General features: G+C 40.2%; 1 pseudogene; it reads right to left on the bottom strand.

The window, feature by feature from the left end:
* Window positions 1-705: 705 nt before the first annotated feature.
* Window positions 706-14,017, bottom strand: LOC138384818 (small ribosomal subunit protein uS10-like; annotated as a pseudogene).
* Between the last annotated feature and the right edge of the window lie 562 nt (window positions 14,018-14,579).

The raw sequence follows: 14,579 nt of genomic DNA, 5'->3' as shown, positions 1-14,579 counted from the left end.
AAAACTTGGAAGCAACCCAGATGTCCTTATCCGGTGAATGGGTAAATGAAACATGGTACATTCAGAGAATGGAATGTTATTCAACACTAAGAAGAAACGAGCTACCATGCCGTGAAAATACATAAAGAAAACTTAAATGCATATTACTAAGTGAAAGAAGCCAATGTGAAATGGCTATATACTATATGATTCCAACTCTAAGACATTCTGGAAAAGACAAAACTACAGAGACAGTGAGAAAGATCACTGGTTGTCAGGGGTTCTCAGGAAGGGAGGGACGACTAGGTGGAACACAGAAGATATTTAGGGCAGTAAAACTACTCTGTATGATACAGTGGTGGATACGTGTCATTACACGGTGTCAAACTCCACCTATATGTACAGCATCCAGAGTGAACCATATGTAATCTAGGACTTCGGGTGGTAAGGATGTGTTGGTGTAGGTTCGTCTATTTAACAAATGTACCATTCTGGTGCAGAATGTTGATAGTGGGGAAGGCCATGCCTGTGTAGGGGCAGCGGATATACGGGACCTCTGTACTTTCCACCTAATCTTGCTGTGAACCTAAAACTGCTCTTAAAAAATAGACTATTTTTAAAACATAGAGAATAGAAGAAACTACACCAATTTAAGACTTAGCCCAACATATTTATTCAAATTGTACTTTTTAAACAACTGGTAATACATTTATTAAAACAGTTAACTTAAGCATCTACAATGGTGACTTCAACCTCAACTCCTGGCTTAATACTGATAAAAGTTATCTGCTTAACAATCAAGAAGGACTGTGCGAGTCAGTGAGTTGCTTGTGGATTCTCATCTGGAAGCGGTCCTAAGTCTTAGAACCTTCACCACAAGGAGTTTTTCTTGTAGTGATTCTCAAAGTCTTGGCAGGCATCCGAACTGGTGCTTTGACTTTGAGATTCTTCTCTTCTGCGCCTCTGATCAAGTGGGCACACACTCTCCAGGGACTTTACGTCATGGGTGGTTAGGGTAATTCTAATTCGGTGAATGGCCACCTCCGGCTCCACAGGTGTTTTCCCGGTATCTTTAAAAGCCACAGCTGCAGCGCAGCTTTCTGACCATTTGTTCGTGGGCGCGAGCGGGCAGAGGTGAGTCAGGAGCAGAAGCGGGAGCACCAGGGCTCCGCTGCACCTCCACCACGTGGTCCTCGGAAAGCTCGAATTATGTTATGGACAACAGGATGGTCGAGGTTCTGTGAGGGTACAGTGACAATTAAAACAGAGTCCCTGTTTTTAAGGAGCTTAAATATAATACAGTGAAGTTATAGAACTATACCGTACTATAAAGCAGAATTTTTAAAGTGCTGTAACAAAGGCACAAGTAACTGATTCTGAGAGTCCAGAGAAAGGAATGATTTGTTATTAGGAGGAATATGAGAATACTTCACTGAGGCAGGAGCTAAGAGTTGGATCTTGAAATATAAATAAGTTTTTGTTAGATGCAGAGTGTCAAGGAAACAGGAAGAGCACGCTAGGCAGAGGGAACAGCACAGAGACACGGAGGCATGAAAGTCTAGGTAGTGTATGAGGAATGGCGGCTGCCCGTGTGGCTGTAAGGTAAGATAGGTAAAGGGATAGAGTGGGAAATAAGACTGGAAAGGAAAGGTGGGGTAAGAGCATGCAATATCTTCTGTCTTGTATAGCGTATGCTAAGCTGTTTATGTGAACAAAATATAGGGAGTCAGTGTAGGTGGGCAAAGTCAATCACTGGTAGACTGGGTCCATTGTCCTGCAGCCAGGACAGGGGTAAAGGGGCATAGGACTCAGGAAGGATGGCGCCTGACAAGCCAACACTCTGGAGCCCTCAGTTGGAGCACTTAGGAGAGAAGCATGTGTGGGGTTGTGCCAACAGCCAACCAAGAACATCAATGGACTTATAGGTCAGAGTAGCTCTGCCCTCCCTGCTCAGCCCCTCTCTGGTTGGTGAGACCTTCTGTAATTAAAAATCAGGCTTCCTCATGCTTGGCGTCCCCTTTTAGGGTCACCTTCTCTAGGTAGACAGAAGAGACTTGTGGGGACTCTGGTGAGGGTCTCTTTTCTGTCCTTCTCCTTGTACCCCCTATTCTGGGGGGTATTTATCTGCCTCTCTCTGATTATCTATAATTCAACCAAGGAGTTTGTACTTTGGTCTCTTGACTAATTTCTCCTGATTCTGATTGTTCTAAGCTCCTGGCTTTAAATTACTGTCTTACTTTTCTTCCATGGTTTGATTTGTGTTCCTGGCTTTGATTCCCAATTGTTCCAAAACTTACTAGTTTAATGGCTTGGCCCTGCATGTCAACCTTTCTCTGAACTTCAGCCTTAGATACCCAAAAATAAAGGTTTGTCACCTGATATGTACCCTACACTGTGTCCTCACTCCTAAACTGCTTATAATTTAATCAGGGATATATGATTTATAAACATTAAACAAAATGCAAGATTGAATAGCATTCAACTCTAAAATATTAATACACTGTAGTTGGTAAAGAAAAGGCAATAAGGTGCTGTCTTAGTCTGTTTAATGTTGCTATAAAGAAATACCCGAGGCTGAGTAATTTACGAAGAAGTTTATTTAGCTCCTGGTTCTGCTGGCTGGAAGGTTCAAGATTGGGCCTCTGGTGAGGACCTCAGGTTATTTCTACTCATGGTGGATGGTGAAGGGGAGCTGGCCTTGCAGAGATCACTTGGCAAGAGAGGAAGCAGGAGAGAGGGGAGGGAGGTGTCAGGCTCTTCTTAACAACCAGCTCTCAAGGGGAACTAATAAGAGTGAGAACTCACTCACACACACAGCCCACACCCCCAGGGAAGGCAGTAATCTATTCATGAGAGATCTGCCCCCATGACCCACACACCTTTCATTAGGCCCCACCTCCAACATTGGAGATCAAATTTCAACATGAGGTTTGGGAGGACAAACATCCAAACTATAGCAGGTGTAGTGGGAAAGAAACTAAATTCAAGACATCTGGACTCTAGTTTTAGTTGTCACTAACTGGTTGCAGGACTGGCCAAGTCTCTCAACCTTAGCTATAAAATTGAAGCATTTTTCTATAGAGAACTTTAAACTCTGTGACTAAGTGCTATGTGGGTGGAGAAAGAGAGAGATCTGTTTGGGTGGGATTTGTTGGGTACGTCTTCTGGAAAGAGAGAGAAAAAAAAAAAAAAGGAATATAAGATAAGCCTTAGAGATGTGTGGGATTTTTGACTGGAAAGATGAAAGTGAGAACACTTGCAGAGTTGGAGGTAAAAACATTGTTAAAGTAAGGAGGGAGGCATGAGCAGAGTGGTTTACAGCACAGCACACACACCAGCCTGAACACAGCAGCTGGTGAGCAGTGGGAGAGGGTTGGATGGGCATGTTATGGAGGATGTTGTTGGACACGAGGCTGAGGATTTGCAGTGGATCCTTGAAGACGGAAAATTAGTCTGGGAACAGTGGGCAGGATGTATGGATGGGAGAATATATTGGAGGGAGGAGATGAGTTTATGACAGTGGTCCAGGTACAAGTTAAGTAAGTTTTGGCTAGGGTAGCTGAGATGTGAGTAAAGAGAAAGTGGTAAGTCCAAGAGGCATTTTGAAGGGGAGATTGAATAAAGAGGAATAACAAAAGGAAGTGATTTAAGTTAACCACCAAGGCTTGAGTGGAGATTTTTAACAGAAAGGGGAAAGGTATTTTGGGGGAGAGGTTTGGTCTTTGGGAGTTCCACAATTTCATTTTTAGACATGAACATGTCTGAACAGTTTTACTGGGAGTCTTTTAAGATGAGCATATTTTTGTTGGCAGTTAGGAATTATGAATATTAATATATAGAGTTTTTTGTTTGTTTGTTTTGAGATAGAGTCTTGCTCTGTCACCCTGGGTAGAGTGCAGTGGCATCATCATAGCTCACAGCAACCTCAAACTCCTGGGCTCAAGTGATCCTCCTGTCTCAGCCTCCCAAAACCTGGCACTACAGGCACATGCCAAGATGCCCGGCTAATTTTTCAATTTTTAGTAGAGATGGAGTCTTGCTCTTGCTCAGGCTGGTCTCAAACTCCTGAGCTCAAGCAATCCTCCCACCTGAGCTTCCCAGAGTGCTAGGATTATAGGCATGAGCCACTGTGCCTGGCCAGATATATGGAGTTTTTAATTATTCACATTGAGGCAGTAGTTGAAACCATAAAAGCAGATGCTGTGTATGAAGGAGAATATTATACAGAGAAAGATGTACAGATAAATTACTGGAATAAAAAAATCCTAAGTCTTGGCCGGGCGCGGTGGCTCACGCCTGTAATCCTAGCACTCTGGGAGGCCGAGGCGGGTGGATCGCTCAAGGTCAGGAGTTCGAGACCAGCCTGAGCAAGAGTGAGACCCCATCTCTACTAAAAATAGAAAGAAATTATATGGACAACTAAAATATATATATATATACAAAAAATTAGCCAGGCATGGTGGCACATGCCTGTAGTCCCAGCTACTCGGGAGGCTGAGGCAGTAGGATCGCTTAAGCCCAGGAGTTTGAGGTTGCTGTGAGCTAGACTGACGCCACAGCACTCACTCTAGCCCGGGCAACAGAGTGAGACTCTGTCTCAAAAAAAAAAAAAAAAAAAATCCTAAGTCTTTTTATAATTCTCAGCTATTCTATTTTAGCTTTACATTTTATTATTCCTAACTTAAATCCAACTCTTACAGTACTCCTTTGACCTATCCTACAATTTTTTTTTTTTTACAGAAATATTAATTCTCTTTTCCTTTCTGGGTAACTGTATTAGTATAGATCGGTTAGCTTGTACTGAGACCGAAATCTCAGTGGCTGAAAGGTACTTCTCATTCACTCTACCTGGCTGTCACTTCCCCTCACATTTTATTCACCAAAGCAAGCCACACAGCCACATCAATCTTCAAATGAGGTGGGTTTTCAATTCCCCACTGTGTATTAATAGAGACAGTGGGACAATGTGTGAAAATTTCTAACAATAACCATAATAACAAATTCTTTTTCCTTGGATTTCTATCTACAATCATGCCTCCTCCATCTTTTTATTTGTATCATCACTAAAGTATTCCCAGTATGGACATTTTATAACCCATGATACCACAACATAGTGTCTACATGAACAAGTCATTTCTGCTTCCTTGCTCTTTGTTTTCTCCATATTTTGATGCTTAGTTTTCCTTTGGTTCCATGGTTGGTTCTCTTTTCTTTTTTCCTTTCTCTATTCTTGGAACTAGAGACTCAAGAAAATGCTACACCCATAAACAAAACAATCTTTAACTCCTTCTCTCCTCCCTGTGGTTCCACTTCACTTGCTTCTTTAGCAAGAAAAAAACTCCTTTCCTCTGGGTCCTGCCACACTTCCTTCTACTTTCTCATTTCCTGTCACTCAGAGCTTGAGGACATTGCAAAGCAAAACAACCAGCTGAAAAGTAATAGATATTACTCAAGCCACTGTTTATTCTGTCTGACATTAATTAGCTGGTTGCCTTCATTTTCATAGCCTGTGTTCATTCCACAAAATTTGACTCAATTAATTCTGATCAGAATTAATCTTTTTATCCATCAGAATCTCACAGAATGTTCTCTGGATCTCTAATATGGTTATCACAATCTGCCCTGTCTGAGGGTTATTTTTGTGTATGTCCCCTCACTAAATTATGATACCCTTATAGATTAATCAGTGATTTTCACCTAATAGATATTCAATAATTATTAATCCACTGATGAATTCTATATTGACTGACTTGACCATTGCTTTTGGGTAGATCTTGATTCAGCAATTGGCACTTAATTAGACTTTTGCTTGTATCTGGGAAAAAATATCTACATAAATAGAAAAATATGTTCTTTTTCTGTTGATCTTTCTACTTCTCACCTCCCCTGTTAGATTGGTATAGGACTATTGTTTGTTTACAATACATACCACACCTTCTTTCATTCATTAATTCACTGATTTACTCAGTAGTCACTTAATGAGTCCCTGTCATGGGCTGGAGGTAGGATAGAAAGTCTAGTAATACACGGTACTCTCTTTCAAAATCTGGGAGCAGGTAGGAGACAGATAAGTAAAGCAATTGCTTTAGTGTAGTAAGTGCTATGGCTTAGAGAAGAAGCATCTCAGTCAGATTGGGACTTCTTGGGAGATGGGGCCCCTGAAACTACTCTTGAGGTGAAGAGAAGGGTGTAGCTGGAGAATTGGGGGTGGAATGGAGGTTCTTATGAGATGAAACATGCCATGTGTAATGACACTGAGATGGGAAATAAAATTACTCCAGAAACTGATCAAGAAATTCAGTAGGACTGGAACATAATATACGAGTTGAGGAATGGCAAGAGATGAAGCTAGAAGAATGAGTGGGTATCAGATCTAACAGGGGCTTGTGTGCTATAGTAAGGAATTTTAACTTCAAAGCTAAGGAACATATCCAAACTCTTCTCCTAGGCAAGTGGAGTCTAGGATGCAATTCTGGGATTTTATTTCCAGAAGCTGTGTCTCTAATCCTATGGGTAGGATTAGACTTCCCCCATAAGGTGCATAGAATGGAACTGAAAGGATCTGAAAGTGAGGGCCCAGGGACAAAGCCAGGATTAATTCAAAGCTGAGAGGAGAATCCAGGAATAATTAATATGAAACATGAATTGAAAGTACTAAGAGCAAAGAGGTAAAAATGGAAAGTTTTTTTTTGAGACAGAGTCTCACTTTGTTGCCCGGGCTAGAGTGAGTGCCGTGGCGTCAGTCTAGCTCACAGCAACCTCAAACTCCTGGGCTTAAGCGATCCTACTGCCTCAGCCTCCCGAGTAGCTGGGACTACAGGCACGCGCCACCATGCCCGGCTAATTTTTTGTATATATATATTTTAGTTGTCCATATAATTTCTTTCTATTTTTAGTAGAGACGGGGTCTCGCTCTTGCTCAGGCTGGTCTCGAACTCCTGACCTCGAGCGATCCACCCGCCTCGGCCTCCCAGAGTGCTAGGATTACATGCGTGAGCCACCGAGCCCGGCCAAAAATGGAAAGTTAAAGCACAGCCCAGTATCTTTTTTTTTTTGTGACTGAGTCTCACTCTGTTGCCCGGGTTAGAGTGCTGTGGCGTCAGCCTAGCTCACAGCAACCTCAAACTCCTGGGCTCAAGCAATCCTTCTGCCTCAGCCTCCCGAGTAGCTGGGACTACAGGCATGTGCCACCATGCTCGGCTAATTTTTTCTATATAGATTTTTAGTTGTCTGGCTAATTTCTTTCTATTTTTAGTAGAGATGGGGTCTTGCTCTTGCTCAGGCTGGTCTCAGACTCCTGACCTCAAGCGATCCTCCCGCCTTGGCCTCCCAGAGTGCTAGGATTACAGGCGTGAGCTACCGAGCCCGGCCAGCCCAGTATCTTAAAGCCTCTTTTCCCGTTTTGGGATTCCTTCAGCTTGTATCTGGGTGAGAAAGAAATATTACCCATTTGGACCCGAGGCCCTCCACATATTTTAAGCAGAAGAGTGTTAGGGCCTATCATTGCTCTCTTCTTAACTCTAGGCACACAACATCTTGTCGTGTCCTGTGAGCTCTACCCCGTATGTATCTGGCCCGGAGTAAGTCCTCAATAAATATTTAGTGAGTGACATGGACTTGCTGCGAATGTTTAAGCTCAGGAATGCTTTTGTTTAGTCTATTCATATGTTATGTGAGTATAATGCTGCAAGAAAAATCAATTTCATATAATCCCACAAGAACACGCTCTTCTGTGATATTTGTTTTAATAAATGTCAACTAAAATGATGTTATTCACCAGGCATACAAATGTAAAACTAACCTTTTTTTCAACAGTGTTTCAGGCATACACATTTAAATCATACACATTAAAGAATAAGATGATAGAAAAGAAAATCCAACTAAAATTAAAAAAAACAAAAAAGTAGTTAGCAATAAAGTAGTATAAGTTTCCATAACAACAATAATACAGAAACAGTGGCTGAGATGATTGTAAAACATAGAGTTAAACAATACAAAGCTGCTCACCAGTCTTGTATGTGTAAGTTGCCAATCATAACTGAAGTCATGGCAGTAATGAAAAAGTTAGAATTTCCTGTGGCAAAATCTCATCATATGCCTGCCATTCTAAAGTTGGAGGTGGGAGGAATAGGTAAGCTTTGGGTCCAGTCCATCATAGGCTTTAAGCAGACAACAGTTGAGTAGAATGTGACCAGCCTGCACATATGTCACAATGGTGCCATCATGAGACAAGTACACGTAATATAAAAAGTGAGAAAGGAAATACAAACTCCAAGTGAAGAACAAACTGCTAAGAGCTGCAGAGCCTCCCAGACTACTCTTTATACACAGCACAGACATCAAATGTACCTTGTGAATGTGCATATGTAACATCTGACTGGATGTGCATCATAAATTAAAGTCAACACACATTTAAACCTGTACTGTTGCAGTTGTTTACATGAACTTTCTCTCAGATTTTAGAATGATTTCCTCATGCTTAACAACATCACCAGAAAACAAAAAGCAGCATTCTTTCTCTGTAAAGATACCCTTTGTATCTTTATTTTTGATCAAAAATAAATATTTGATCTTTGACCCCAGTTCCTGACACACAGCTCCTAAAACTCTTGGAGTCTCTGGGATTGATAAAACTAAGAGTATCTTTTATATGCTAATGACATGACTGATGGCTGAGGAGGGCAGAGGGGCTGGATATTGATTTCAATCACCAATGGCCAATGATCTAATCAATCATATCTACTTAATGAAACTTTCATAGAAAACCATAAACAATGGAGTTCAGAGAACTTCCCAAGTGGCAAACATATCCACATGTCGGGAGGGTGGCACACTGCAACTCCATGGGACAGAAATTCTCATAGTTGGGACTCTTTTGGACCTCGCCCTATGTACCTCTCACCTGTGGCTGTTTATTTGTATCCTTTATAATAAACTGGCAAATGTAAGTGCCTTCCTGAGTTCTGTGAGCCATTCTAGCAAATTATCGAACCTGAGTAGGGCAGAGGGCATTGTGGGAATCCTTGATTTATAGATGGTCATGCAGAAGTACAAGTGATCTCAAAACAGCATGGTGCTGGCATAAAAATAGACATACAGACCAATGGAACAGACTAGAGAGCCCAGAAATAAATCTACGCATTTATGGTCAATTGATCTTGCCAAGAGCACACAATGAGGAAAGGACAATCTCTTCAATAAGTGGTGTTGGGACAACTGGGTATCCACACACATAAGAATGAAGGTGAACTTTTATGTCACACCATGCACAAAAAAATCAACTCAAAATAGATTAAAGACTTAAACATAAGGCATGAAACTGTAAAACTACTAGAAGAAAACATAGGAAAAAAGCTTCTTGACATTGTCTTGGGCAATTTTTTGGATATGACCCCAAAAGCACAGGCAACAAGAGCAAAAATAAACAAATGAGATTGCAGCAAACTAAAAGTCTTCTGCATAGTAAAGGAAATGACCTAAGGAAGACAACCGGCAGGCAGAAGATGAGATAAGAAATCACCTATGGAATACGGTAAAATATTTGCAAACCATATATCTCATAAGGGGTTAATATTCAAAATATATAAAGAACTCAATAGAAGAAAAAGAAATAACCCAATTAAAAAATGGGCAAAAGACCTGAATAGATATTTCTCAAAGGCAGACGTAAAAATGGCCAATAGGTATATGAAAAATGGTCAACATTGCTAATTATCAGGAAACTGTAAATTAAAACCACAATGAGATATCACGTTATACCTGTTTTAGCTATTATGAAAAAGACAAATGACAGTAAGTGTTGGTGAAAAAGTGGAGAAAAGTGAACCCTTGCACACTATTGGTGGGAATGTAAATTGGTACAGCCATTATGGAAAACAGTAAGGAGGTTCCTCAAAAATTAAAAATAGAACTACCATATGATCCAGCAATCCCACTTCTGAGTCTGTATCCAAAGGAAATAAAATCATCATGTTGAAGAGATATCTGCACTCCCATGTTCATTATGGCTTTAAACAACAGCCAAGATATGGAAACAACCCAAATATCCGCTGACAGATGAATGGATAAAGAAAATGTGGCGCGTGTGTGTGTGTGTGTGTGTGAGATAATATTCAGCCTTAAAAGAGAAGAAAATCCTGCCATTTGTGACAATATGGGTAAACTTTGAGGATGTCAAGCTAAGTGAAATAAGCCAGACACAGAAAGATGAATGCTACATGATCTCACTTAAATGTGGAACCTAAAAAAGTGAACTCATAGAAGTACAGAGTAAAATGGTGGTTTCCAGGGGCAGTGAGTGAGGGGAAAGGGTGGAGGGAGATGTTGGTCAAAGGATACAAAGTTTCAGTTACACAGGATCAATAAATTCTGGAGATCTATTGTACAGCATGGTGACTATAATTAATATTGTATTGTATACTTGAAAATTGCTAAGAGAGTAGACCTTAACTCTCACCACAAAAAAATACTGTATGTACAGATACATTAATTTTTTTGATTTAATTACTTCACAATATACACACATATCAAAGCCTCACATTGTACATTATAAATATATATAATTTTATTTGTCAATTAAAACTTAATAAAGCTAGGGAGGGAGGAGTACAGCTGATCTGATATTGTGCCTGGCATTTGAAGTGAGGGCAGTCTTGTGGCACGGAGTCCTTAAGCCGGTGGAGTCTGACACTAACTCTGAATGGAGTGTCAGAATGGAATTGAATTCTTGGGCACCCAGTTGGTTTCCAGAGAGTTGGAGAATTGGTAGATGTGAGAAAAAAACCTCACATATTTAGTGTCAGAAGTGTTCTGAGTAAAAACAGCTTACCTTTGGTAAAATGTATCTTTCTAATTTTACTATTCTATTTGGTGAAAAATTAGTATTTAGAATCTCACAGTTTCTCTGATTTTGTGTGTGTGTGTGTGTGTGTGTGTGTGTTTGTGTGCGTGCTCATGAGAAGTTGGAAATAATGGCTCTGGTAGATATAGAAGTTAATCTGAGTTTTTTCCACCCAAGCATTCCAGGTCTAGATTTAGTAGTTGCTTTGTTCTTTCTCCTCCATATTCCTTACTTCTGTCAAGTAAACTTCAAGTAAATTCACTGTTTTTGGAAACCAACATCAACCTCACTTAACTCAGTTACTTCTGTACTTGGTTCTGCCAGATACTTCATTTTTTTTTTTTTTTTAACACGTTCTGTAAGTAGCGAAGAGCTATGGAAAGGTTGTAAGCTTTGAGGACACAGTAAAATTTACCATATGATTTTAGGTAATCACCCGGGCCAGGGGCTGTATAGAAGAGATTCGAGGTGGAAGCTGTCTGCTAAGTAGCGCACAAAAGCAGTTTTTGGAGTCAGCCAAACCTGGATCCAAATCTAGTTTCCAAAAATTACTGGCTATGTAACCTTGAACAAATTACTTACTCTTTCCAAGCCTACATTTCTTCATCAAGGGTGATAGTAATCATTTCTGATTGTCATGTTTGTAAAGTGCTTAAAGACTACCATGTAGAGAGCACTGAGCAAGTAGTAACAATTAAGTTAATTGCTGTGTTGTTCTGTGAATGATTTTCATTTGTTTCATGGGTCTTAACTGGATTTTAAATTCCTTCTGGTCAGACTCTTTCTCTTTTATTTTGCATTAAGTGCACTTGATACAATGTCTGACTAGATTCAGTCCTTCTAGTCTAGGACTGACCTGATGCAGTCGTGACCAGAAGGTTATTCAGATGTCATCCCATTCTACCTGTGGGGCAACCTTACGTCAAAGGGATGTAGACTAGACCAAGTTGGCTTTTAGCATCCACTTCTTTGTTTGTAATGCCCCAAGACCCTAAACTAGGGTTACTTCAGGCTTCGCTTCTGGACTCACACCTCATTCAATGTCACCCACCCGACCACTCCTCTCCTGCCCACCTAGAATGAGTCCCTCATTAAAATTCACTCGGCCGCATCATATACTTTTCAGCTTTATCTCCTTGCTAATTAATTCAATGTCTTCAACAAACTTTTGCTGAGTGCTTACAACATGCTACAAACTGGGGAAACAAAATAAAAGAGCTACAGTCTTGACACTCTAGTAATTCATATTTTGCTTATGCTATAATACCATTAGTGCTATAATCAGTGATGTTCATCCCCAGAATTAAAACCACCTGTGAAGTTTGTAAAACTACAAATGGTTATGTCCCACTTAATTTAGTAAATCTGGGTGAGACTCAAATATAGAAAATTTCTAAACCTTCCTCAAGAATGTGACTGAATAGCCACGATTGAGAATCACAAGATGTGTTGAGAGTAGAAAGGAGATAGGAATCTGGAAGTGTTGAGTGAGTTTCATGGTGGAACATTAAATTGCATGTTGAAGGATGAGTGGATTTCCAGGGAGAGAAGAGCATTCTAGGGAAAGGAAAAGTATAAAGCCAAAACCTAAGGCTTTTGAATTTACCATTATAATTTTTACTAATACATGAATGGAAGAGGGTGAGAAGACTCCTTTATGAATAACATTTATGCACCTTAATTATAAACTTCTGGGGTAAATGCCCTTACTTTTGTTGATCGATACAGTTAACACACACTATAGTACCCATCTGGTTTTCAAGTTTAGTTTCTCTATAAATTATGAATCTTCACAGAAGAGGAACATGTGACTTAGTGTGTGTAACCCCACAACTGATGCATAGTAGGATTTTCAATCCATGTGTGTTGAATAAATGAATGAAGGTCTCTATGTCATGACCTTGGTAATGGGAATTTTAAGCCAAGTGAGAGAGGAGGTATTTGGAGGTGAGCTAGCCTCTCAATTCTACTTATGAAGCATGTAAGTGATCATCTGTGCTTTGTCTATGTTTTGTGATCCTGTTTTGAAATATCCAAGATCTATCCATTATTTGACAAGAATTTATTTATCATACACTCACCCCTCTATTTATATATTTATTCTCAAAGTGATATGAAATAATTTCTTGTTTTTTAAAAAATTATTTATAAATTAATATTAGGGAAGGGAAGTTTGCATTTGTTCTGACTGCTAACCATATGCTTGGTACTTTATATAACTACATGTCTGATTTATACAATATCATTTAATTTTTAGTCCTCACATCAATTTTGAAAATAAGCTTCCCCCTCCCACCACTATTTTTACAGATAAATAAGGTGACACTGAAATGGTATAAGGTCCAAGACCATGTGGCTCTTGGGTACAAGCCCCAAGATTTGGACCTAGCTTTGTCTTCCTTCAAAGCCCAGGCCCCTTTCCTTATACTATGCCATCTCTTTAGGTTAGCCTAAAGAACCCTTTCTAAGGCTAAGCAGGTTGTAAGGAAGTACCTACTGAATCCATGAGCGAGGCCAGGTCTGAATGATTAAAAACTGACCATTCCACAAACGGAGCCCCCGTGGCACACAGCATCAAAATGCTCACTTTAAACTAGTAGATTATCCTGAAGATAATTGCAATATCCTGATCAGCCTCTCACCACTAATTCAGTGGTCTTGGAAATACAATTTATGATGTAACCTATGAGTATGAAGTGAAGTGCAGGTTTGTCAGTTTTTAAATAAAATTGAATAACTCAGGTTGGCCTTTTAAAAAGTTTTGGACTAGTTTTGCCGGATTAATTGTTTTTAGGTCATTTCCTCAATCTCCTGTTACTTCTAAACAGCATAACCTAGAGTGTTAGCAATTATCTGGTTAATCTGGCCAGTGTGAACATCCAGCTGGGGTAAAAATAATATCGAATTGACAACCAGAAAGTAAACCTGGGTCAAATTCAAACTTAGATTTCAAGACTATTAGCTCATACTACAACTAGGCCAAAAGTCTTGAGAAATTTATCCCAGTAGTTCACAATCATGAGTAGATATGGATGGAAGTGGAAGAGAAGGATGCGATAGACAACTAGTTAGTGTACCCATCTCAGAGATGAGAGGATTGAATGATATACACCCTGTTCTGTACAGCATATGCAGGTCTTCTCCCAAGGGCGCTCCCATGCTGCAGCACTGGCGGGTCAAGGTCTCTAACTGGTCCATAGCGCCAGAAAGATGATTCACATGGACAGATGCAAAACTCCCAAGTCCCTGTGGAATGATTTCTTTGGATCCCTCTTCCTTGGAGCCTGCTCTTTAACCTTTCTCTTGGATTCGTTTCATAACTGTGAGCATGTTGGAGACAGGTGCCAGAGTTCTATGTGTAATGAAATCTTGACTGTCCATCTTGGGGCGTCAGTGGCAAGACATGTTGGATGCAGTGAAAGGTCAGGCAGAGACTCTGTTCCTAACCTCTAGGTTAATGACCCAGATAGAAGGACTCTCCTGAAGATAGGAAAGGCATCAGATGTTCTAGTTCAGTCCTGGGACAGTAGTTGGCCATTAGCCAACAGGAATTCTCTTTAGTCAGACATTGAGTAGCACAGCTCAAATGCTCCCTAATTCAGGCTAGAGGGAAGGTCTTCCAAGTGCCTTGACAAAGTTCTTTAAGAAACTGAGAAAATGGGCCTAATAAAAATTTAACTGTGGGGAGGCTATGCAAGCTCTGGAGCATAGCTAGCACATTTGGGAAAATATTAGTTATAACTCTGCCTGCCGAGTACTC

Source organism: Eulemur rufifrons, chromosome 6 (genome assembly GCF_041146395.1).
Source record: "Eulemur rufifrons isolate Redbay chromosome 6, OSU_ERuf_1, whole genome shotgun sequence".
In the NCBI taxonomy this organism is placed as follows: Eukaryota; Metazoa; Chordata; class Mammalia; order Primates; family Lemuridae; genus Eulemur; species Eulemur rufifrons.
The sequence above is the reverse complement of the archived record's forward strand: the minus strand, read 5'-3'. Positions and strand labels throughout refer to the sequence as shown.